We start from the raw sequence: 27,461 nt of genomic DNA on the forward strand, positions 1-27,461 counted from the left end.
GAAAAAAAAAAGAAAAGAAAAGAAAAAGACTAAAACAGGTGCATTAACTTCGGGACCGAGTGGTGGGTAGAGGCTAGAAAAGCAGCAAAGAAAAATGTTAGTAAAGGCTGGGAAATGGGTGAACAAAGTAGAAGCTCTAAAAGTGGTGAGGAAACTGTAATAGAAGGTTGGAAAATGACATCTCATGTCATGTAGTAACAAAACAATTGGCAAAACTGTCACCTACAGTAATATGGAAGATGGAAAAAATGTACCTAATGAACTTGTGTATCCATTAAGGAGAATGTCTAGTCATGAAGAATGTTGAGAGTGTCATTTGACATTTAGCTGCACATCATAAGGTACAGAAATAGAGAGGTGAGCTTAACAGAATTTACAAAAAGAATTTTAGAGGAAATATAAAAGAGCAAAGATTTTCTGGGGCAGAAAATGAAACTGTTTCACATTTTGAGTTTTCCAAGCCAGCAAAGATTAAGAGTGTAACTGTAAGATCCTTTGTGAAGACACCAGAAAGATATAAGCTGGTGCCTAAGAGACACTTTTAAAAAGAAAAAAGCCATTGTATGTAGGCAGAACACTCTTTGACATAAATCACAGCAATATTTTTTTGGATCTGTCTCCTAAGGGAAAAGAAACAAAAGCAAAAATAAACCAATGGGACCTAATTAAACTTAAAAGCTTTTGCACAGCAAAGGAAACAATCAACAAAACAAAAAGACAACCTACTGAATGGAAGAAAATATTCACAAATGATATGACTAATAAGGGGTTAATATCCAAAATATATAAACAGCTCATACAAATCAACATCAAAAAAACCAAACAACCCAATTAAAAATGGGCAGAAGAACTGAACAGACATTTTTCCAAAGAAGACATACAGATGGTCAACAGGCAGATGAAAAGATGCTCAACATGGCTAATCATCAGAGAAATGCAAGTCAAAACCTCAATAAGATACCACCTCACACCTGTCAGAATGGTTATCATCAAAAAGACTACAAATAACAAATGTTAGCAAGTATGTGAAGAAAAGGGAACCATGGTACATTGTTGGTAGGAATGTAAATTGATGCAGCCACTATGGAAAACAGTATGGAGGTTCCTAAAAAACTGAACATAGAAATACCATATGACCCAGCAATTCCAATCATGGGCACATATCCAACAAAAACAAAAACACGAATTCAAAAAGATACATGCACCTCAATGTTTACAGCAGCAATATTTATTGATTCAATAGTAAAGATTTGCGGGCTTCCCTGGTGGCGCAGTGGTTGAGAGTCCACCTGCCGATGCGGGGGACACGGGTTCAAGCCCTGGTCCGGGAAGATCCCACATGCCGCGGAGCAACTGGGCCCATGAGCCACAACTACTGAGCCTGAATGTCTGGAGCCTGTGCTCCGCAACAGGAGAGGCCGTGACAGTGAGAGGCCCGTACACCGTGATGAAGAGTGGCTCCTGCTTGCCACAACTAGAGAAAGCCCTCGCACAGAAACGAAGACCCAACACAGCAAAAATAAATAAATTAAATATAAACTCCTACCTCCAAAATCTTCTTTAAAAAAAAAAAGATGCTTCTTTATGGAAGCATCTTGGAATATTATTATTTATATTATTATAAATAATATTTTTATTATTTATATAATAATATATTATTTATATAATATAAATAATATTAATATTATAAATTATAATATTATTTATATTATTATAAATAATAATGGAATATTATTCAGCCATAAAAATAGAATGAAATTTTGCCACTTGCAACAGCATGGATAGATCCAGAGGGTATTATTCTTAGTGAATCTTAAGTCAAACAGAGAAAGACAAATACTGTATGTTATCACTTATATGTGGAATCTAAAAAATAAAACAAATGAATAATATAACAAAACAGAAACAGACTTACAGATATAGAGAACAAGCTAGTAGTTACCAGTGGGGAGAGGGACAAGATAGAGGGAGGGGATTAAGAAGTACAAACTATTGGGCTTCCCTGGTGGCGCAGTGGTTGAGAGTCCGCCTGCTGATGCAGGGGACACGGGTTCGTGCCCCGGTCCAGGAGGATCCCACATGCCACGGAGCGGCTGGGCCCGTGAGCCATGGCCACTGAGCCTGCGTGTCCAGAGCCCGTGCTCCGCAACGGGAGAGGCCACAGCAGTGAAAGGTCCGCATACCGCAAAAAAAGAAGTACAAACTATTATGTATAAAATAAATAATCTACAAGAATATTTTGTACAGCACAAGGAATATAGCCAATATTTTATAATAATTTTAAATGGAGTATAATCTATAAAAATATTGAATCACTATGCTGTACACCTGAAACTAATATAATTTTGTAAATCAACTATACTTCCATTTAAAAAGAAAAAGGGCATTGTCCCACAGCTGTTAACATGTTACCCAAAGTAGAGAGAAGACCGTCTCAAAAAGTGTTGTGGGTATAACTTCTGTTCAGTGGAGTCAGATTCATATGAACTCACATTTTTAAGAGAGCTGAACTAGCAAAATACCTTCCAATAGATCTAAGAGAGCCTAGACTGCTCAATCTGCAAATTCCGACTGGGCCCCCAGCTTTCTGTGGGCAGGGAGGGGGCAGGCTGAGAAAGCAGCTAAGTTGTAAACACAGGCCATTTCTTATATAAAAGTATGACCCATGGGGCCAAGTCAAGAGCCCAGAGGATGAAAATAAGAGCTATGGATAACAGTGAACTAGAAAGCCACTCCCAGGGAATAGAATCAGGATCTAGTCAAGGATATCTCTGCTCCAAGCAAAGGGGGACCTGGCAACATGTACCCAGGTGGATTCCATAGTTGCTATGGGCCAGTGACTCCTTTGTACCTCTCTTTTCAAATGGGAGTGTTTATTTACTGTAGTTATCTTGTCCTTGTATCACCATTGCCGGTTAGAGGGTGGTGCAGATAAGTTCTGTGGCAGATTGTATTTTTCCAAAGATGGTCACATCAATATATAGACTATCCCACATGCTGTTCTCACAATGTGACATTGACAGCTCTCCATCTAGATGGTGGCATCCATGTTCTTTTCCCTTGAACTTGGGTGGACTTTTGTAACTGCCTCAACCAATAAAATGTGGTGAAAGTGATGCTGCATGACTTCTGAGGCTAGGTCATGAAAGGCAACAGAGCTTTCGCCTAGCACCCTCTCTCACAATGCTCTTGCTCTAGCTCTCTCTCTCCCCTTGCCCTTGGAATGCGGTACTATGTTGTGAGGAAGCCCAGTCAGTACAGAGGTTAGTGTGTGTGTTCTGGCTGACAACCCCAGACAGGCTCCTAGCCAACAGCTACAAGCCACACATGTGAGTGAACAAAGTCTTAAGACGCTGCCAGCCTTCACCTTCAACTGGAAGGGCTTTCCAACTGAAGCCCCAGATATCATGGAACAGAGACAAACTATACTCTCTGATGCCCTGTCTGAAACAGAAGCGAAGGAGGTAATAAATGAGTTTGTATTGTTTTAAGCCACTAAATATAGGGGTAACTTGTCACATGGCAATAGATAACTAATGCAAATTGCTTTACAGTTCATAAATCTCTGGAATAACAAGAAGCTACCTCTGGGTATGACTGTAGATGACAAAATCCTGAACTTTGAGCTGATGCTATAATTGGATGAAATTTTTGGGGTCTTGAGAGAGGTAAATATATTTTGCCTATAGGAGGAACAGGAATCACAGGGACCAGAGGGAGGACAGTGCTATATTGTCATATTAATCACCAACGATAAATGGCACCTCTCTGTATCCATGCCCTTGGTTAATCCTCCGCTATATTGACTGGGCTTGTCTGTGTGACTTGCTTTGGTCAAGGTGATGCAAGCCAAATCTTGAAAGTAGTTGTACTTTGGGGCTTGCCCTTTCTTGCTGCTGGGAACCCTAAGACCACCATGTGAAGAAACATGGCCTTAGCTCCTAGAGCATGAAAAACTCATGGAGAGACAGCCCAATTACCCCAGTCATTCCAATTGAGGCCCCAGAATTAGCCCGGCAAAGAAGGGGCATAGTCATGCAAGGCAGAGGGGACAGCATGAGCAAAGGCACAGAGTCACAAACCAGCAGGTTGTGTGCAGTTCTATCTTACTGTTGGGGTCAAGTTTGAGAGATGGTATTGCAGTAGTGTCTTGGAGAGGTAGACAGGGATCAAGTCACAAAAATGTTTTATGCTTTGTTTTCATTATTTCTTCCTTAGGATCATTAGGGGTTTTAAGAAGGGGAGAGACACGATCAGTTAGCAGTTTAGAAAGATCACTTTGGTGGCAGGATGAAAGATGGATTAGAGAGTGAAAGGTGAGGGATATTAGGAGGTTGTGATAATGGTGTGGACAAGAAGTGATGAGTGGCTTAATTGGAGCAGTGGTAGAAGAAGTGGCAAGGAGAGGAAAAATACAGGAAATATTTAGGAGGTAAACACAGTAGGACTTAAGGATGGATTGAATGTCAAGGTCGTGGGGAAAGAGAGGCATCTAGGAGCATTCTCCAGTTTCTGGCTTCAGTAGAACTAGTACCAGTCACTGACAGAGGAAATACAGAAGGAATAATTAGGCCTATTTTGGTTCTGTTTCAGTGAGGAGAGGTTGAGCGTTGAGTAGTCAATTTCAGTTGCTTGTCAGACATGCGTGTAGAAATGTTTGCTGGGCAGTAGTGTATATAACCAAGCTAGAGTTTTAAATGCAGGAGTCGTAATCATATATGTGGAATTAAAACAAGAACACATATAAGGGTACAGTGTATTGATTAAAAATATAGCTTTTGGAGTCAGCTAACTTGGATTCAAATCTCAGCCCCATCACAAATTATCCATTGTCATTGTGAACAGTCTTTATCTACAGAGATGGAGTAAATATAGATGGGGTTGTTGTGAGGATTAAATGAAGCAAGGTTTAGCACAGAATCTAAAATTAATAAGTTCTCAATAAGTGATAGGTATTGTTACTAAATGACCAAGATATAACAAAGAAGTAGACCAAAAACATGGAGACAAGAAATGTCCAAAAGGCACATGAAAAGATGCTTGACATCACTAATCATCAGAGAAATGCAAATCTAAAGTACAATAAGATATCACCTCACACCCATTAGGAGAGCTAGAGGAAGGAAGGAAGGAAGGAAGGAAGGACGGACGGATGGGAGGGAGGGAGGGAGGGAGGAAGGAAGGAAGGAGGGAAGGAAGGAAGGAAGGAAGAAAGTAAGTGTTGGCAATGATGTGGAGAAATTGAAACCCTTGTGTACTGTTGATGGGATTGTAAAATGGCATAACCACCATGGAAAACAGTAGAGATCCTCAAGAAATTAAAAATACAATTACCATATGATCCAGCAATCCCACTTCTAGGTATATATCCAAAAAGTTTTGAAGTAGGGTCTCAAAGAGACAGTTGCACACCCATGTTCATAGCAGTACTATTCATAATAGCCAAGAGGTAGAAGCAACCTAAGTGTCCATTAATGGTTGAATGGATAAAGAAAATGTGATATATACATATAACAGAATATTATTCACCCTTTAAAAGGGAAGAAACCATACCACATGCTACCACACATATGAACCTTGAAGTCATTATACTAAGTGAAACGAGCCAATCACAAAAAGACAAATACTCCTTGATTCCACTTACATCACTTATATAATAAGGTATCTGAAGTATTCCAATTCATAGAAACAGAAAGCAGAATGGTGGCTACCAGTGGCTGGGGGAAAGGGAGGAAAGGAAAACTGTTTAATGGGTATAGCATTTCAGTTTTGCAAAATGAAAAGGTTCTGGAGATCTGTTGCATAACAATTTGAATATATGTAATACTACTGAACTGTACACTTAAAATGGTTAAGATGGTAAATTTTATGTTATGCATTTTTAGCACAATAAAAAGATGCATGAAAGAACATGGAGACAAAGTACAAATTCCCAACAAATCAAGTGGTGCAGCCTTGGCTCTCAATGTATTTACCCGGGCAACCACTGTCTTGGCTGCCCAGACTGGATGTGCGCGTGGAGTGGGAAAGGTGTGCGTGAAGAGAAGAAACGAAGACTGCTTGCTGCGTCCCAACCCCCGGCCCCCTGGGGGCTGACAGATGGCCATGGATCTGTACCTCAGCAACTGCTATAACATTGCCCAAGCTGCCGCCGCTAAGGCGGCTGCCAGCAGCCTAACTGCCGACAGGCTGCAGTGCGACTCCGTGAGTGGCGGCCAGTCGGTCCTCCTCCAGGATCCGGGGCTGGTCTCAGAAGGGAAGGAGGGCGGGCAGACAGAAAAGGGGGAGATCTCAACAGAGGTGGGGATGGGTCTTTGATGCTTGGCTTCCAGCTCCCAAGCCCCTGGCAGTTAGTTCCTAGAGCTGCCTCTGGCCTGGATTAGCTCTGAATGGTGCTCAGAGATAGGGTTGGTGACCAGGGTAAACTGGGAGGCCTTCCAGGTTGTCAGCAGTGTGGGTTCTTTCAACCCTGAGTGTGTGATTCTTTGGCTTATTTGGAGGTATTAGCCCATTGAAGTTTAAGTAGATTGGTCTAAACTAAAAGAATAGTTCTAGAAAAAAAAGAAACTTTCTAATTATATCTGACAAGAGCTCTCAAAAAAACCCCATTCCAGAGGTGGGAGCCGCTCATCTACTGAATCTTCCTCTTGGGGTCAAGCTGCCTACAAATTTAAGTGAAAAGGTAAACTAACTTTTAATAGTGCTGAAGTGATTTTCTTGACTGTTTTCAGCTAGCTATTAAACTTGAAACACTGCTATGATTTTGCTTTGAGTCAACTTCAATTTCACACACCAAGTGAAGTTAAAATGAGTTAAAGTGTTCAGTGTCTGAACCTCACTTTAATGACAGAAGCCCCCATGATATGCCTCAGCCACCCAATTCAGCTTTATCTCCAACCCAGAGCCTCAATTCTGAAAGGTCGGGGTCTTTTCTGCCTACCCACACGTACCATGCTAATTCCTACTTCTGTGCCTTTGTTCTTCTGGCTCCTGAAACTTGGCATGCACTCCCCTCCCCTTCCTGACCTTCAATCGGAGCCATATTTCAAGAGCTACTATATGAAGCCTTTCCCCAGCGTCCCAACCCCCAACTGTCTCATTTTTCCTTAGAATTTACATTGCCCTTGGCCTGCACTATCTCACTCAGCACTGAAAGTACTATTACTGGTGCAGAGTGCTGCATTCACATTGTTACACATTTTAAGTCCTCTGCCTAACACTCCGCACACTGTCCTTGGCTTTAGGCCAAGCCTGAAGGAGGTTGAGAACTCTCTGGTTGAGTGTGTGCTTTGATCACAATAGCAAAAGGTTCTACAGGAATATTTATGACATCCTTACCCTTCCACTCTCTAGGGTGTCATCAAGGATGAGTACAGGGCTCCTTGGTATTTCTGATATTTGTCTAATATATACAATTTTTTTAAGTTTTATTGCTGGAAAACAATATAATTTCTATTTTCAAAACAAATATGTTCTACCCACTCCCATGAATTAGCATTCCTAAAACATACTCAAAGCTTATTTCACTACTAGTGATAACACTCCTTTTTACTTTGTAAATGTAGCCCTCTCTGTTGGTTTCTTCCTCAAATCTCTTTTTTAAAAAAATATTTATTTATTTATTTATTTTTGGCTGTGTTGGGTCTTCGTTTCCGTGCGAGGGCTTTCTCTAGTTGCAGCAAGTGGGGGCCACTCTTCATCGCAGTGCATGGGCCTCTCACTATCGCGGCCTCTCTTGTTGCAGAGCCTGCTCCAGACGCGCAGGCTCAGTAGTTGTGGCTCACGGGCCCAGCTGCTCCGCGGCATGAGGGATCTTCCCAGACCAGGGCTCAAACCCGTGTCCCCTGCACTGGCAGGCAGATTCTCAACCACTGCGCCACCAGGGAAGCCCCCTCAAATATCTTTTATTTGCCATATTTATATTCTGTTATTCACTTGTTAGCTACTTCTTATTTCCTGATATTTTTCCATACTTAATTATACTGATTTGCTCTATATTATATTGATTCTCCCAAAACGTATGCATTTTTACATGTAAATTTATTTATTTTATTTATTTATTTTTGGCTGAGTTGGGTCTTCGTTGCTGCGCGCCAGCTTTCTCTAGTTGTGGCAAGTGGGGGCTACTCTTCTTTGCGGTGCGCAGGCTTCTCATTGTGGTGGCTTCTCTTCTTGAGGAGCATGGGCTCTAGGCATGCAGGCTTCAGTAGTTGTGGCTCGCGGACTCAGTAGTTGTGGCTCGCAGGCTCTAGAGCATAGGTTCAGTAGTTGTGGCACACGGGCCTAGTTGCTCCACGGCATGTGGGATCTTCCCGGACCAGGAATCAAACTCGTGTTTCCCACATTGGCAGGCAGATTCTTAACCACTGCACCACCAAGGAAGCCCAAAATGTATGCATTTAATCATGGTCAGGTACTGTATTCAACTCCTGTAAAGACTAACTTAGTGGGATCCTTCTTTGTCTTTCGGCAAGATCTCCTCAAGGAAGTTAGACTTTATATTTACACATTTAGTTGTTTTTTTGTTTTCAACTTACTTTACCCTCATGACCACCTTTTAAGGTGAAGCTATGACAGGTAGATAGTGGCAGAGTTTAGACCAGAACCACAGTCTCCTGATTTCTTAGGCCACGCTCTTTCACCTGACCTTGCTGCTTCCTGAACTGCAAACCACTTTAGCAGAGCACTACAGAAACAAGGAATTTAAAGGTCTTTCATATTATTTTGAATGTGAGTGTAAGGGAAATTATAGTATTCTACTGTCTTCTTTTCAATAAGATTAAAATATAACAATGTAATGTACCTGTCTAGCTATTCATTAATCCAAACCTGACAACTGATCCTATTACTTCAACATTTTTAATTGAAGTATAAGTGATGTACAATATTATGGTACAGGTGTACAACATAGTGATCCACAGTTTTTAAAGGTTATACTCCATTTATAGTTATTTAAAATATTGGCTATATTCCTTCAACATTTGATAGTAAACTTATTCTCAAGTAATTTATCTATAAATTAATTTGCTTATTAGTATACTATACTTGAGTAGCACCTGTTCACAAACTCCTTAAATTGGTTTTATTGTAAAGTAAATAGTAAATACTTTGCCAATTAACCTTGACACTTTGCTTTCAGGAAAAGATATCAAGTTAAGTGAAAAGAACAATTTGCATACTTTTAAAAGTCTGCCCTATGATCTCCCACTGGCAGGTAGTGATGACATAATAAATTCTTCTGTTCAGGGAAACCAATTAGTTTGATTGACAATAGAAAGCTTACCCTGTCCTTAATGAATGGATTTGTTCTTTCCTGATAGGTCAGTAGCCAAGGTTTGGTCAACACATGCCATCACCAACAAAAGTCAACATCTAAAAGAAGCAATAATCAACCGACTAACTGCAGCACTGTTTCAATGGCCATCACTGCTGATTGTTTCTCTTCTAGGAAAGATATGGGCTTCCTGTTTAGTTTCAATGTAAATTAAATCATTGCCCAGAAGGATGTCTTTCTTTACCTTTACAAGAAGACATTCGTAGTCAGGGAATCCAGCTTCCTTATATAGGTCCCTTGGGAGAGACAAGAAGCTGGCATCAATCAAGTAGTCAGAAACTTACAAAAGAAGCTTTTAAATGGAAAAACAAAGCTAGAACCCATCATGCCCCTTCCTGTCTGCTCCTCTGCTCATATTTAGTACCCTACCTACCTTGCAGGAACTCTTAGGGCCATATCTCAGTGTCCAGGAATGGGATTGAGGCTGAGGCTGCCACCTGCAGCCTAAAGTCAGCTCTGATAGAGAGGGAGAGAAAGCCATTAGATTTACCCAAATCAGCCTCACTTCAGATTCCCTCTGAAGGAGGGAGTATTCCCTCACTTCAGATTCTTCTTGCATGTTTTATTTTCAACAAACAGCCTAATCACTTCAACAAACTGAGGTTTAAATGTGTGATTTCATTCATTTTACACATGTAGTACTTTTGAATCTGTGTGTTTGCATCTTTATCAACCTTCTTATGACTTTAACCTGACTGATCCTTATTGTCAACTTTTGGAAACCAGCTATAAAAGCCTGCACGATCCACATTTAAAAATATACTATAGGCGAAAGTATATCCTGAGGAGATTAAAGAAAGGCGGCTATGTCACCAGCAATAATAAGGTGGGTTGAATCCTGCTTCCTGTTAACCAGCAAAAACCTATGGACTTGATAGACACCTGCTTCTGTACTTCACTGGGAGCCTGTGTCAACTTTTAATTGAGCAATAAAGAATATCTAACAGGGGGTTTCCCTGGTGGCACAGTGGTTGAGAGTCCGCCTGTCGATGCAGGGGACACGGGTTCGTGCCCCGGTCCGGGAAGATCCCACGTGCCGCGGAGCAACTAAGCCCGTGAGCCATGGCCACTAGGCCTGCGCGTCCGGAGCCTGTGCTCCGCAATGGGAGAGGCCACAACAGTGAGAGGCCCGCATATGGCAAAAAAAAAAAAAAAAAAAAAAAAGATTGGCATAACAGTTTCACATATTAAATGACAATTCAGAACAGCCTTATTCCCTGAAATTAACCACGCTATAGTAAGATTTTAGAAAAGTTGAAATGTGAACCCACAGGAATAATCCTGTGCTACTTCAGACTTCCAGCGCTCGTGGTTATCAGTTATGTTAGTGTTGCCATACTCTAAGTGTAGGGACTATCAGTAACAAACTGTAAGATAACAAAAGAAAAATGGTGAGCCTGAGGGTTTAAATGTGTTACCTAGATCCAAAATTTGAATATTTGTCTCAATTCTTAATAGAGATTTACCAGAAACAACTTGAGTGTTCCCACTTAGCCCTTAGGTTATAGACTTCCTAAATGATGAGCTTCAAGAGCTTCAAGGTCCATACCTATGCCATGCAGAGGAATCAACATATTGGGCTTTTGTGAATCATTTCTCTTCTAGTGCTGATGGGTTGTGCAGAGACAGCCATACTGCCTCACCCTATCCCCTTTGTGACCAATGATCACTCATCTGATGGCAGGAAGCTGGCAACAGACATTAAGGGTACCTGCTCACAACATATATTACCTCTGTGTGTTGCCAATTTGTCATTCATTATAAGAATCAAATGTACCTCCCTGGCTCCGTTAGCACTGCATTAACTGACTCACCTGTTCTAAAAAGTTAACAGATTTTGCCATATTCTGTATTAAATGCATAGAAAGTGACAGACTCAATTATATATAACTCTTCAAATGTAGCATGTTAGCCACAATATGTTTCTCTATATAAACAAATATTTATAAAACACCTGCTATGTCCAGGGCACTGTGCTAACATCCATAATCTGTATGCTTAGTACCTGATTAAAGAATCTTCTTAACTACTTTAAGATAGTTTAGTAGTTGCACATCAGGAATTAACAACTTTTTTCACTAGCCTCACTATACAGTCAGAAAAAAAGTATTCTCTGAGTGTAGCATGAACGGCAAACTTAGCACTACATATGTTATCAAAAAAACCCAATAAATGAATTTAGACCATCTGTTTTTAAAGAAGGCTTTAAAATACATTGGACAATATGAGTAAATCAAATGGTCACAAATACCTAATTTACTTTGAGAAATAGCATGACCACTTTTATTACAATAGAATCCAATGCTATTTTCCAGCTTATTTCACCCATCACATCAGTGTCAGGAAATGTACTTCTGGTGGCTTGTGTTCAACTCTCAGGCCTGGAAAACAAATAAAGTCTACTCTGTTGGATTTATCTTCCTGTATAATTACCTAAGCAGGTAGAGCTCTTGGCCAAATCAAAGAGTCACATCCCTTGTGTGCAGAAAACCTGCTCTGTGCTTTCTAGCTCTCTCAAAACATTTTCCCTATAGTTAACTTTCTTTAAAAACCACACATACTCTTTTTTAGCTATTCAACTGATTACCTTCCATGCTGATCAGTGCATTCCTCAGTTAGTTAATTTTAGTATACTAAAATGAGTTCTATAAGCCTTTGAACTCTGTAAGTAATGTACATAATGTAAACCAAATGCAACACGTGTGTATTATAAATGGACTTTTTTAATCACTTTATTAAATTTCTGTGAGAAATAGATGATGTTCAAATTCTTTGAAAACTCATTTGAGGATTTTCTTTGTTTTTTCTTGTGGCATGTATAGGTGACATATGCTGATTTGAATGGGGAAAAGGCCAAGAAATCAAGCTTCAACTATGAGTCAGGTAAACATTAACAATAACTATTAAGGAAATCCTGCAATCCATTAATGCATTCATTCAACTAACATTTATTGAGCTTTTGCTACATGCCATGCACTATGCTAATTATTGAACACACGAAGTAGAGAAACCATGGTACCTATCCTGGATTTTACAGATTAGTGTAGAACAGTCATGCCAGTAATCACAATCCAACATGATAAGTGCAATAAAGGAGGTATATACAAAGTCCACTCTCCACAGGGAAGCCAAGGAAGCTTTAACAGAAGGTGCCACAATTGAGCTGAGACATGAGGATGAGAAAGAATTTTCTCAGCAGACAAATGGAAAGAGAACCTTCCAGGAGAAGGAAATACATTTACCAAGATATATACATTAGAGCATAGTGGGTTTGTGGAAATAGGTTTTTTTTTTCAGAATTGCTTTAAGTAAAAGTTCAAGTTAGAGAATTACAGAAGATGAAGCTTGACTGGTAGATAAGGGTTGGATCATTAAGATTCTGGTAAGCTGTGCCAGGAAATCTACCTTTTATCCTGTTATCGAAGGGCAACTATTGAAGAATATTCGCAGGAGCATAATATGGTCAGACTTTGCCTTTCCTGCTCACAGACATAGAAAACAAACATACGGTTACCAAAGGGGAGAGTGAGGGGGGATAATTAGGAGTTTGGAATTAACAGGCACACACTACTATATATAAAATAAATAAAAAACAAGGACCTACTATATAGCACAGGGAACTATATTCAATATCTTGTAATAACCTGTAATAGAAAAGAATCTGAATCACTTTGCTGTACACCTGTAACACAACATTGTAAATTAACTAGACTTCAAAAAATGACCAAAGGGGGCTTCCCTGGTGGCGCAGTGGTTGAGAGTTCGTCTGCCGATGCAGGGGACACGGGTTCGTGCCCCGGTCCGGGAAGATCCCACATGCCACGGAGCGGCTGGGCCCGGGCCCGTGAGCCATGGCCGCTGAGCCTGCGCGTCCGGAGCCTGTGCTCCGCAACGGGAGAGGCCACAACAGTGAGAGGCCCGCGTACCAAAAAAAAAAAAAAAAAAAAAAAAAAGAAAGACCATAAAAAAGAAAGAAAGAAAAGAATTTGGCTTTCATAAAAAAGGAAAGTGGAAGTAGACGTGGAAAGACTGGAGGCAATGAGACAATAAAAATAACAGTTAGCATACACTTACTATGTACCGGGAACTATACTAAACTATATTCTCTCATTTAACCCTCCCAACAATAAAATTATTTTATCTAAAATTTTACACATAAGTAAACTAAGTCTCAGAGTGGTAAATTATCATGCCCAAGATTTCACATAATATGTGGCAAAGCCAGGGTTTTAACCTAGGTCTATCTTACTCAACCAATCCTAACTGCAATACCATACTGCCCCTTATTACAATTAAGAGGCTATTACAATAGTCAAGGCTAGAAATGAGTCCTGAACAAAGTCAGTGGCAGTGAGGAAGAGCTGAGCACAGATTTGACTCAGACTAAGAGGGTCGGATGGATGAGATTTGGTTACTGATTGAATATGGGGGAAGACTGAATTGAAGACAACTCCCCGATTTCTAGTCTGAGCAACTTAATGGATAGTGAATAGTGGTGCCATTCAGTAGACAGGCAATACAGAAAGATGAACAAGTTTGGAAGAGAAAAAATTAGTTCAGCTTTGAATATGTTGAGTTTGAGATGCCTGAGGGCATCCAAGTGGGACATCTAAGTGGAACAGTCAAGGGGACAGTTGTAGATATTGGTCTGGGATGCATGGGAGAAGCAGTGAAAAGAACACCTTATATCAAAACCTATGGGAAATAATAAAAGCTGTTGCCATAGGTTTGATATAAAGTGTTCTTTTTAAGGTAGATTATACTTTCTCCTTTTTATTCCCTCTTTGATCTAAGAGTTATCCATAAGTATGTTTCTTAATTATCAGGAAATTAATATTTTTGGCCACCAGTACGCGGGCCTCTCACTGTTGTGGCCTCTCCCGTTGCGGAGCACAGGCTCTGGAAGCACAGGCTCAGCGGCCATGGCTCATGGGCCCAGCCACTCCGCGGCATGTGGGATCTTCCCAGACCGGGGCACGAACCCGTGACCCCTGCATCAGCAGGCAGACTCTCAACCACTGCGCCACCAGGGAAGCCCCTTTCAGCCACATTTTTAAAGTTAGGTTCAGAGAATGTAGCCTGTAGATCTTTAACACATTGAAGTTGTTAACATTTTCTTTGTAGCCAAATATGTGACTGATATTTGAAAGTGTTCCATGGACATACCAAAAATGTATAATTCTCTATTTAAAGGATGTAAGGCTCTAAATGAATTTTAAATTATATTTATTGATTATATTATTCAATTATATGTCTTTACTGATTTTTTGTCTACTAGACTCTTTTCTTAATGTCTGCTAGATGTGTCCAGCCATCAAAGAGGTGTATGGAAGTTCTACACTATAATTGTATTTTTATCAAATTCCCATTGCATTTCTAATAGGTTTTACACAGTTAGGCTCTTTAGGATATTTAATGCACCATGTTGCTAGAGACCATAGAAGAGTTCCTTATTCTTTTAACTGCACCATTATTTATCTATTGCTGAATAACCAAAAAAAAAAAAAACCCCTTAAACCTGGCAGCTTAAAAAAAAATCATCTCACAGTTTCTGTGGTTAGGAATAGAGAAGCAACTTAGCTGGATGGTTCTGATTCAGGGTCTCTCATGAGGTTATGATCAAGATGTCATCCAGGGCTGCTGCAGTCATCCTAAAGGCGTGACTGCGACTGGAAGATTCACTTCCAAGGTTTCTCACTCACATGGCTGTTGGCAGCAAGTCTCAGTTCCTCACCATGTGGGCATCTCCATACACCTCTTGAGCATCCTCATGATATGGTATCAGGCTCCCCCCAGAGTGAGCGATCCAAGAGAAAGGGGCTGAAGCCACACTATATTTCACAACCTAGTCCAGAAGTTATACATCATCACTTCCACTATATATTCATTAGAAGCAAGTCACTAAGTCCAACCCACACTTAGGAGAAAAGAATTAACCTCCACCACAGGAGGAAGTATTATGAAAGAATTTGTAGACATATTTCAAAAACACCACAACAGTATTATCTTCACACTGTTTTCCAGGTTTGTTCACTATTAATTCCAGCTCCTTCCTTTCTAAAACTGTACACACTCAAAAACATACTCATACACAAAGAAACTCAAGAAGGTACATAGAATTTAAGTAAAACTTCTATGCAAATCGTTGGAATTTATTGGTTATTCACAATACACTTTACATTTATTGGGAGAAAAATAAATAGATATTCACCTTGACTTTGAACTGGCTTTAATTGGTAATACTACCAATACTTTCTATTATTCAAAGTATTCTGTTTGTCTAAGACTGTTTAGTCATGACTGTGCACAATCGACACACACCATCCCAGTATTCCTATGGATGTATTCTCCATGAAGACTTGCTTTAGTATCATTATCCAGAAATAGCTGCTAAAATCCACTTTGCTAGATGGCATACGAAGCATGTTAGACAGTATTTGAGTGGGAAGAGATTAATGACAGGCAGACTAATGAACAAACACTGAGCCAACACATGTGTTAAAGAATTAATTCAAGGGACCTCCCTGGAGGTCCAGCGGTTAAGACTCGGCGCTTCCACTGCAGGGGGTGCAAGTTCAATCCCTGGTTGGGGAACTAAGATTTTGCATGCTGCGTGGTGCAGCCAAGAAAAAAAGAATCAATTCAATAAATAAATGTTCTTGAGTGCTTAGTATATGGCAGGTACTGTAATCTAGTACTCACAGTACAGCATAGTAAGTCCTATAACAGAAGGATGTATAGGGTGCTTTAGGAGCATTGACAGAGAATGCGTCTATCTAGGCAGATATCAAGGAAGGCTCTCTGAAGGAGGTGACACAAGCTGAATGAGTCCTAAAAATGAGAAATTTAAGAGGGACACTAGAGTTACAAGGGAAATAGTGAGGGCAAAGGGAACTGCGTGTTGTTCAGTATCTCTGGAGCATAGAATATATGTAGAATGGTGACCAGAGATGAGGCTGGTGAGGAAGGCAATCATCCCAGATCTTAAGGTATATTTGATGCCTGATTGGTAGTCCCTGGAGGGTTTAAACAGAGCACTGACAGCAGGGAATAAAAGACCTATTAAGATATGTTAATTACCATTTTACAAGTAGTCCATGAAGGATACCAATAAATAGTAATTTTCTTTTTCTCTCTGAAAATTCACCTGCAGCTCCCGGAATCGTCTTTTCTCATGACTCGTCAATTAAGTATCTAACAAAACTTAATGATGTGTTGTTTTAAATTAATATTTAAATAATTACACAGATGTGCTGTTTGAATCCTCCATTCTTGTAGTTTTACTTGTCTGTAGTAAAACTCTCACCTTTTGCAACCTCTCAGGACTAAGCTAAAATTGTAAAGTAGGCAAAGTTAGTTGTTCGTGCTCTTCCACCTCCTTCTCTCTTTGTTCCTACTTTAGTCCTGTGCTCCCCTAATAGACAGTACTTTCACTCCCCTTTCAGGGAGCACTCCTTCTGGGATCTGGATCTATTCTTTTCCCCTGTCCCCACTCAGAAATGCTGCATTACTTTTGCCTTTTGAGGTTACTGGTTTACTAATGATGATAAATTAGTTTACTATATAGTTTTTTTTTTGTTTTTTTTTTTTTTTTTTTTGCGGTACGCAGGCCTCTCACTGCTGCAGCCTCTCCCGTTGCGGAGCACAGGCTCCGGACGTGCAGGCCCAGTGGCCATGGCTCACGGGCCCAGCCACTCCGCGGCATGTGGGATCTTCCCGGCCCGGGGCACGAATCCGTGTTCCCTGCATCGGCAGGCGGACTCTCAACCACTGCGCCACCAGGGAAGCCCTACTATATAGTATTAATGACTTAATCTGTTACCCCCCTAAGGATATTTTCACTGTAATCTGAAGAAATCAGTCTCTCATGATGCAAAATAAAGGCCAGTGGAGAACTTTTCTTTGGCCTGGGAGCCTTTCACCCCTCAAATCTTGGTGGCCACCCATTCTGCTGATGTCCTATTCCCCTCAAACTTGAATAATAGTTCATGCACATATAATAACTCCTGATGGAACACACCATCATCTTTTAAACACTCAACAAACACCATCATCTTTTAAACACTCAACAAACCAAATGAGGTTCAGGATAGTTTTTATAAATCCCAAACTGATGCAAATGGTTGGGTAAAGTGAAGTAGTGTGTGGTGGTAAATGGTGTTGATGTTCAGACCAAGTTTCTTAGAAAAGGATTTGGGGGTAGGAGTGATAGCAGTCAGCTTGTCTGATTTGCTGAGGGCTCATGGGATACAAGGATGCTGAAGGAAGGAAACTGACTAGCTCAGTATCAAGGTAGTTTCAAGAAATAAAAGTGAGAGAATAATGATTACGTGTAGTTTTACAGAGTGTTAATTCCTGCCTCCCTCTTCCTCCTGCCCAACTCCCACCCTAGACTACAGAACTACAGAATCACTTGAGTCTTTTCAATAGCAAATGCTCTGGATATCCTTTTATTAAAAATCAGCTAAGATGAAGAACTCTGTATATGACCTGGAGCTTCTCTCCCGTTCCTCTCAAATACACAGGGTTAAAAATACCTTTAGCTATACCTAGGACAATTCCAGGACACAGCACAAGAAAACCTAGCTACAACACATCTGGTATGGCTCTGCCCATTGCACCCATGTCACATTCCTTTACCTTACAGAAAAGAACCCAGGTTCAAGGCCTTTGGCTTAGTCCTCTTGTTCTGATGCAGCTCTTTGCTTCCCAAGACTCAACTGTGGACGCATCATGTCTGTTCCACCATTTACCTCCTCTCTCTTCTCTTCCTCCAACTCCTTGGTTCTCTGTTTTTTCTAATGCTAATGTAAAAGACATACACAGTAAGCTTAATAAAATAGAATTAGGAACCAAAGAAGTCAGGACAGGAGGAAGCAAATGTGATAAGATAGCGATGTGGTAAACAGTTGTAACTATTAAGCTTTGCATTTAGATACTGAGTATGTTCTGATGATTGGGATAGAAGATGAGAGGAGAAACAGAGTAAAGAAGGCAGTGAGTCTGTTGCTCTGAAGACTGTGCTCAGAAGTTTGTATTTCACTCATTGAGTGACAGTCTAAGGTTTTGAGGAGAGATGTAGTATTATCAAATCAGTAACTTTGCTCAGCACCCCTGATAGCATCATATACGACAAATTGAAGACAGTTAAGTAGGTGCTGGCTGCAGAAGTCCATTAATGATTTGTAGCCTGCACAGTGGCCTTCATTTGTACACACAGAGCTAAAATATGTTAAATGGAAATTTATTTACCAAACTTTCTTGAGAACCTACTATGTTCAAAGTATAGTGCTGGTTATTAGACAGATACCAAGATGAATAAAGCACTTCCCCTGACTTCATTTGTACTTCACAAAGCACCAGAAGAAAAGACAGGGAGACACGAGCAATACCAGAGAGTGAATTGAGGGCAGGACAGTGGATAAAATATTAGGCAAAGGGAGAGCCACCCATGGAACTACCCAGTTTTTGGCTTATCAGATTGGAACACTGATGTTAGGATACAGAGGTGCTGCTTCTAAATCCCATTCAACCACTGGAATGAGTAATGGATTTGGCAATAGAATGGACTACATGTATGTATGATCAGGAGGTATGAGACATCACCCCAAACCTGTGGGCCTGAGGTACCAGTAGAGGACCACCAGTTACATTAAAACTTAGATATTCAGAAGGATTAGGCAGATGGACTAAAATTCAGTCTTGTCACATTAATCTTCAAGGGGTGGTTGGCCAGTTATCTTTTGGACTAAAGTGAGGTTGTATGGAGGAGAAGGTTAGGAAGAGAAAGGTTATATTTGTAGTTTTGTGACATAGCAAGTTAAACGGTGAAAAACTGTGCCTTATCTTTGGGGCTTCTAAACTAATTATCATTAATATCACTGCCCTCTTTATTTCAGAAGTAGAGAGTTGGCAGTACAAATGACCTAAACCTTAGACGCTTTAGTAGCATCAACCTATTAGGGAAAACCACCTAAGGCTAGGGAAAAGTGAATGGAATATTATGGCACTCCTAGAATTGTGGTGGAACTTTCCAACATAACAGTGAGTTCATTTGCATGTTTCTGCTCAATTGACTCCAAAGAGAAACTGATAATTCATTGCAAATTGCAGATTTGTATCCAATATTACAACTAGTTTCTAGTGGTCTTATATAAGGCTTTTCTGATCTATATGGTTAGTTTTGTTCTTAGTTCTAAACTAAATACATGCCTTTGGGACAGCAAGTCTGTGGGGACAGGTAGAAACATACACAGGACTCCACTTGCTGCCTGTGGTATAAGACAGGGAGAGCAGAAAAAAAGAATCTGGGTGCATTGGATTGCAGAGGATCTACAAAAAATAAATCGTGCTGGAGTTGGCCTAAGAAACTGAGTCTTAGAAAAATGAATGAAGCCAAAGGATAGGAATTATGTCACTGATGTGAGCATTCATGTTCTAGGTTCTATATTGCAAAAAAGTATCAGTCTGTGGATGGACTATTGATGCCTAACCCTAACTGAGACCTTTTCCTGCTAAGATTTAGGTTGTAATTTCACAGTCTGAGTGTATGTCTCAAAATTAGGTTGTTAGGCCTTGGAGGAAAAAGTAAATTTGATAACATAAAGGCAGGCCAAGTAAAAATGAAAATAGAAGCACCATGTTTCCTTTAAGAAGGTCAAGAAGAAGAGAGGCAAGGGATCCATGGAGGCAGAAAAATATGAAAGTAAATCATAATTAGTCTTAGGCCTTGATTTTTAAAAATCTTTTGTTATTATTCTATAATTTACATGATTTTGTTGTTCCCTTGCTACAGTTTAGTAAAATATAATTTTGCTTCCATGTAGTAGGTCATAACAAATAATTCTGATTAGAACACAGAACAGAATATTGTGATAACTAGAAAAGGGCTCCATCTAATTTGGTATCGCATATGATCTGAAACCCGTTGTTTTAATCTATCATTGTCAGTGGATCATCCATAGATATTTTCCTACTGTGGGGCGAGGAGAGGAGATTAGGAATTTTGAGGAGGTGGGTAGAAAGTGAATTATCAGAAAGTTCTGATCAAGCAGGACAGGCAAAAAGGACTAGCCCATCCCCTCTCTCTTCAACCCCATCCATGCTCTTCTCAACTCACTACAGAACAAACATGGCTAAGGTGGATCAAGAGTGGTAATATCAGATAGGTGTTAGTTTACTCAGCACCTATTATTCTACTCTTTATGCAGCAATTACTCTACTCCTCTGAGTAATTAATAGAGCATGTCCTATACCCAGGGGCCAATTTCTAAATAAGAGGCTAAATAGGAGGGTTAGATAAAAAGTAAAGCTTATTCTTCTCTGTGAATTGCTGGGGAGGAAAAAAAACTCCCAAGCACAAAGCGGGTAATCTGATTCAATGATTAGGAATTTGGAGGAAAGTTACATAAATTATTAACCATAAGAAATAAAATCAATCTCTTTTTACTTTTTCAGGCAACAAGACTACCATCAAAATCACTGTCAAGAAAAAGTATGTATGATGAAACTCACTGATAAAGCAATTAAGGATATTTTCTAATATGTTATTAGAGAAAAATCTATGAATCAGACAACCAGCAAAATCATCTGGTGATATTAGTCAGTTTCCCTCTTTGCCTTTTTTTCTTCCTTGCCTTTCATTCTCAGTTAATCTTGAGTTTTGCAGAGGTCCAAAATTATTGTTAAAAGAGTTATTGTTAAGGGGGGTACAAAGTTACTGTTATTGGCCTTTTGTCCAGGGGGCTCAGGACGGTAGATTGGGGGAGGCTTAGGAGGTTTAATCATCACGGGGAAAGCATCAAATACCACAAACCCACTCCATAATGGGAAGACATTAAGGGAAATGCCTTTGCAGACCCCTGCAGATCTGCCTCAGGGCTGAGCATCCTGCCCATCAGGCAGGTGAGCCAGGATGCCTAGATCTGTCTCTTAATTCTCCTGGGAGTAAGAAGAGTCTTAGGATGGCTGCTCCATCAAAAGAAGGGACCTGGTCACAAGAGAGCTGCAACTTGGGCCAGGCAGAGAAGAGGGTAAATTTGATAAGCTCCAACTCTGGGGCTAGACAGAGGAATCATGAACAAGAAAGGGGTTCAAGGGAGTAGCATACTCACACACTCTTTCACACATACACCTGATCAATTCATAGAATGTGCAACAAACACAAAGGCTGAGACATACTGGCACCAAAACGATATTTCTTGGTTTAATAGTATAGTGAAAATGAGCTGAATAATCAGATTCTACTTATCGCATTTCTCTTCATTAAAAACTTGATGAATGTCCCAATTTTATATGTCAAAGTTGGACATGCTTCTTCTCAGCTACCCTAAGAGTAGTAATGTAGGTCTGCTGTACATTATCTCTGGTGATAAGAAAATCATATATATTGAAATTCTTAGCTCATATGTATTGGAACGGATTTAGAGCAATTTAGACCAAGAAGGTGAGTAACTTACTTATTAAACCATATGCTGTCATTTCAAACTATGTTTTTCAAACTCAGTAGCCATTTTCTGGTCTGCACAATAGGTGAAAAAAAAATACACTACGAGATAGTAGTGATGTTTGTACAACATTGTCAATGTACCTAATGCTGCTGAACTATACACTTTAAAATGGTAAATTTTACGTTATATGTATTTTATCACAATAAAAAATGCATTAGGAGATTTGGGAAATGGACTCAAATAAAACAGCTTTTCCATGAAGTGTCCCTCAAACCTTCTCTAATGGGTCAGCAGAGAATATGCTACATAAGGCAAGGTGTTAACTTTGTTGGCCTAAACCTGAACGATCTGGGGCTACCTTTGGAGATAATTCTGAGGCAACAACAACGTTATAGGGAATCGGGTGCCCAAATGCCACGATATCAAACAACGCACAGCTAAAATGCCAGGCATCCAGCCTTTGCCGCCACTGACTTGTAGCCACAGCCTTGAGAAATAGAGTTCCTGTGGAAGGTACACACTCCTGGTCTGGCTGTCTTGAGGATAACAACTTTAAAAAGAATACTGTTTTATTATAGGCAAAAGGATTTTTATGATCCCAAAATATATCTGCAATAAGTACACATACATAAACAGTTATAGAGTTTGGCAGGGGCACTTTGCATCTGCCCCTGGCCCAGTCTAAGCTGTAATAGTGCACATAATTAACCATGAGGAAATGGCCATTCAAGTCTGGTCCCTGGGTTTCCACTTCAGCTCATACTAAAAGAGCCCCAACTTCCCTCTACTGCTTGGCCTTCTGGCCCTTTGAGTTCGAGTTCTGGCTCAGCCGTTTTTCCTTCCGAAATTAATGTGTTTCTTTATTTCTTGAGCTGTCCTCTGCCTCCCAATCCAAGACAGTTTGCACTGATCATCTTTCGTTGGACCTAAGCCTGTTCATTTCCCTTAAATCGTCAGTGCTAACCGTTGCCCACGGATTAAACTTCAACAACTAGCTGTAGTCATTTGCATATATAAACACAGTCAATTGACAGAGGAAGGCAGCAACAGGCCAGCCACAGAACTCACAGGCTGACCCCTCCACTACGGGGCTTCATTTTTTTACCCTCATTGCCTAGCTAAACGGATGCCTAAGTAAAAGGAGGCTATATCCACAAAGGCACATAAATGTTTGGACTGCAAATTTGTTTCATGAAATAGTTTGTTAGAGGTAACCTGGTTTGTATTTTTAAGAAATATTGCTTGGGTCATAAACACAGTCTTACTTCTTGCCAGGGCATTTGTTTTCTATGAGCCTAGATACCCACTTGGCTGTTTTTTTTTTTAACCAGGAAGCCATTTATCCTCAGCAATAAACTTTTATAGTTCCAAGGGATTTGGGGGTCTTTTTCTGCTTTATTTTATTTTAATGGGTGTACTATTTTATTAACATTTAAATTTCACCAAAAATGAGCTCAAGTATATGGTAGCCATATGTTCAGATTTTTGAAACAAAGATAAAATGGACAGACAGCTTTAAGGGTGCAATGTATTTAACACTACACAATATAGCCAACAATTAGACAATCTAGGTGGTGGTATAACTATACACTTAGGAGTACAAGTATAGGGTCCAAGGGATTTTGAATCAAAGGAAATCTTATTCAAAAATAGATCACAGCCACAGAGAATAAACCAACTTGAAACTACTCTGGTGTTCTAAATAGATTTCCCCTGTTCTCGCTATACACCATGGCTGGATTGTAGCTATGCATTGTTTGATAAAAGGAATTAAAGGTTAGTCCCCGTCCCTAAAATAGAGTAAATTCATATGTGATTTCCCTTGTATCCCCACTCGCCTCCTTTCCAGATAACTTCTGAAGAACTGAACAGTATAATTCAAAATATAATGACCTGTGTTGTGGTTGCAGTGACCAGTGTATTATATCCAGCCATCACAAAATATGAAGAAAGGTCACGAAATATTACATACCCAATGCCTGATGACTCTACCCTCTCTTCTGATAGTGAGAGTTGCTGTAGCACATGCTGTGAAACATTTCTATATGAAACAAGTAAGATGGTTCAGGCAGAGCCCTGTGTAGAGGCATCTGACAGGTCAATAGGGCAACCAGTGGCACCGTCAAAATCATCTTCTGCCCATAAAGAAAGAACAGATGTAGAAAGAACATATCATAGGAAAGAACACTCAGAAAAGAAACCTAAAACCCCCGAACCTAAATATAATGAGAAATCTGAACACCCCCCCACAAGCTTAAAACCTGTAAATCAATAGTCACCTTGTTGCACTGATTCAAACAGGCGCAAGGAAATGTAAAGATACTACCACTGAAAGAGATGGCTTAGAATGCCCACTGTCTCCTGATGAAAAAGCAAAAGCTGTAAATGAGATTCAGGAGTTAAATGATGTTTTAGTTAACTTTAAATATCACCTAAAAGAGGAAACTGAGTTGATTTTAGGAAACATTTTTCATGAAATGGTGTCTGAATTAACCCAGACCATCCCCACCCTTTCCTTTGTTACGGCCGAAGCTTTGGTTGACCAAACTGACACTGACAAAGGAGACTTGCTCTCCAGTGTTCATATTTCCTCAGCAGCTGCTGAAATTATGGAAAATGTGCTTGAGAAGCTACAGTCTGCAGTTGAGAAAAAATGTACCGAGGAATTTTCACAAGAATATGTATCCGTTCACTTTAAATCAAACTTAGTCAGTGGAGAACATTTCATTTCTCCAAAAGAAAAAACTTCAAAAGTTTCACTGCCCTATGCTTTGGGAAACATGAATGATATTGCAGAGAATACAGTACATGTGATTTTAGAAAAGCTGACAGCTCTTACATATTCTAAGCAAAATGAACTTGTTCATCTTGAAATCACAACTGAACTGGCTTATCAGCAACACAGGGAAGATCCAACATATACATTCCTTTAAAGAGCCAGCAAAAGGAAATCCAATGTTGAACCTGATGCTGCCAATTTGATTGGCAAGAAAGAAATACAAAACTTAGTGTCAGGGCTTCCCTGGTGGCTCAGTGGTTGGGAGTCCGCCTGCCGATGCAGGGAATATGGGTTCGTGCCCCGGTCCGGAAGATCCCATGTGCCGCGGAGCGGCTGGGCCCATGAGCCATGGCCGCTGAGCCTGCGCGTCCGGAGCCTGTGCTCTGCAATGGGACAGGCCACAGCGGTGAGAGGCTCACGTACCACACACACACAAAAAAAAAAAATTTAGTGTCAAATATTTTCTCCCAGTCCTCTCTGGTTGGTTATACAGAGGAAGCAATCAGCACTATACTAGGCTATATACAAATTGGACTTAATAATGAAAGGCTCATTGCAACTGAAGAAACAGTGATCATCCTTCAGCTATTTGATGATATCTTGGCTCAGCTACATCAGACACCAGTGAAAACAGATGTCCAAAAGAGTAGACACTCCAGAATGAGCAGTCCTTCTGGCACTGAAGAAGAGAACAGACTCACCAGCACTAGAGTAACTAATGCTCCTAGGTATGGGTGCCCATTTCCACCTATAAATATTCCTGGCATGGTCCTTTATTCTGAAGACGAAAATGAAGAAATAGACAACATTGTAGAAAATGTATTGATTTCATCTATCAAAGATGAAAAAGAAAAATTACAAGAACAGGTTCCTGATTACTGGTTAATAAAGGAAAATGCTGGTTTTATATACAAAAGCAATATGAACTTACCTACAAAGTCTGCTTATCAAGACAAAGTAGTATTTCACGATCAGGGATTAAATACTGATCTTCCAACTTTTAATAATAAGGACCTTTTTAAGGACAAGGCTGGTATGAATAAAGACATTTTACTTTTCAGCCAAGATGAAACGTATCAAATACAAAAAGCTTCAGAAAATATAGTTAGAAGTATTTTAGCACAGACGCTCAAAGATATATCTTCTGGGCTCTCTGAACACTTAGATTATAAAAATGGTAGAGAGGCTTCACTTCTTACCTCAGGAAAACCACAAGATCTGTCACATCAAGAATGGATGGACCAGATGTTCTCTGTCAGAAATCCATATGGTAGCTCAAGATATTGTAGATGCTATATTAAAAATACTTCACATGCCTTCTAGTCACATTATCGCACATTCTTCATCAGTACATCAAACTTCTCTAGATAATGCTGACATACCAAATAAAGAGCCATTAGCAACATAGTTTGATAGTAAAAGGAAGAAATTTTTATCTGCGCTTGGCGTAGACTCTACAAAACATACCTGGTTAGAACCTGGAACAAATGGCTCGACATCTGAACCTGTAGATCACATTAATGATAAGATCATTAACACGATTTTTAAGAAGTTGAACTCATTTGTTTGTCCAAAATTACAAAACTGCTTCAAACCAGAAAGCCACGCTGCCCATTCAAAGCCTGCGCCTGACAAGAAATCTTTGTCTCAATCTCACCTTAGTGTTTACACAATTAAAGTGATAAAAATTGTTCTGGATGTTATCCAGGAAGAACTACAATACAATAAGAAAAATCTAAATCTTAGGAAGAGTAGCCCTCCCAAGAATTTTAGAGATAGAGGATTTTTCACTGACACCAAAAATGAATTAGATTCTGTTGTCACAAAGCTAAGTAATGACATTCTGACAAGTTCATTAGCAACTTGCATTTGTGAGGTGTCAAGTGGAAACACAGATAGTCCCTTCAGATAAACTAAGGTCTAAAATCTCATATGGAACTGGTGGCATTGATCAACAGAAACTTTTGCCTTCTCATTGCCAGCACATGCAGGAGGAAGTTCACCAGTGTACTAGATTGCAAGTGTTAGACAGAATTGGAGATACCTTATATGACATGTTATGCAAGCTCATAGGAGACCATCCACATTCTCCCCTACCTGATAAGCAAAATACAGAGGGGATCAATGAGAATTTGAGAACAACCAGTACACTGCAGTCCAATATTAAGCTAATTTCTCATACAATTCTAGAAGGTATTATTTCAAAATTATGTGGTGTTGAGATAGATTGCATTTTCAAAAATTCAGAATTTAAAGCTATCTCAGAATATATTGACACTGACAGCCTGTCATTTGCTTTGCTTCTTGAGGAAATGAGCAGAGGCTCTGACATAATCTCCAGGATGGTACCCAATGTGACCTGGCCAGGTAGCCAAGAGGTGACTAACAAAAAGGGAAAAACTACTGCCCCCAAAACAGGAACCACAAAAGAAAAGCATCTAAATAAACTGAAAATCATGGCTTCAGATATCCTTAAAATGGTTTTTGCTAAATTGGAAGGGTTTGCCAATAGAAATTTAGAAACTCTGGATGCTATAATCAGTGGAAATAAAAAGGACAGCAGGACATACTGCGAAAGTGAAAATACCAACATTTGTGCTAACACACGTGAAAACGGATTGCAGTCGACTTTATACATGCATGCAAAGAAAGTGTCAAGTACTATTTTGAAAGCTATTCAAACTGAATTAAACGTGAGCTTGCCAGATTTGGAAACATGTATAAGCAAGCCACTGCAAGAGAAACAAACGCTTAAGAATTTAGTCAATTTCATTTTGGATGCAATTTCTCCAGATATGTTTAATGAAACTGAACCAGAAGAGAGGCACTGAAAATTACAGATACAGGCCAACCTATGGAAATCTTCTTCCTGGAAGAGTTGACCCAGAGTCATATCTAG

General features: G+C 39.8%; 1 protein-coding gene across 3 annotated transcripts in view; it reads right to left on the reverse strand.

Annotated features, from left to right (window-relative positions):
* Positions 1–9,246: 9,246 nt before the first annotated feature.
* RBMX2 (RNA binding motif protein X-linked 2) overlaps positions 9,247–27,461 on the reverse strand; it is a 45,208-nt gene continuing 26,993 nt past the window's right edge. Inside the window, exons 7-10 of one of the 3 annotated variants that reach the window (XR_010838580.1) lie at positions 26,030–26,067; positions 25,762–25,935; positions 23,756–23,918; positions 17,771–18,138 (exon numbers count right to left, since the gene is read on the reverse strand). The gene's annotated coding sequence lies outside the window, so the exon portion shown is untranslated. Of the gene's footprint in view, positions 9,571–9,707; positions 9,791–16,932; positions 18,139–23,755; positions 23,919–25,761; positions 25,936–26,029; positions 26,068–27,461 lie in introns of those variants that run through there. The other 2 variants (XR_010838579.1, XR_010838581.1) reach the window with 2 other exon arrangements.

The sequence above is a fragment of the Kogia breviceps genome, chromosome X (assembly GCF_026419965.1).
Source record: "Kogia breviceps isolate mKogBre1 chromosome X, mKogBre1 haplotype 1, whole genome shotgun sequence".
Classification (NCBI taxonomy): domain Eukaryota; kingdom Metazoa; phylum Chordata; class Mammalia; order Artiodactyla; family Physeteridae; genus Kogia; species Kogia breviceps.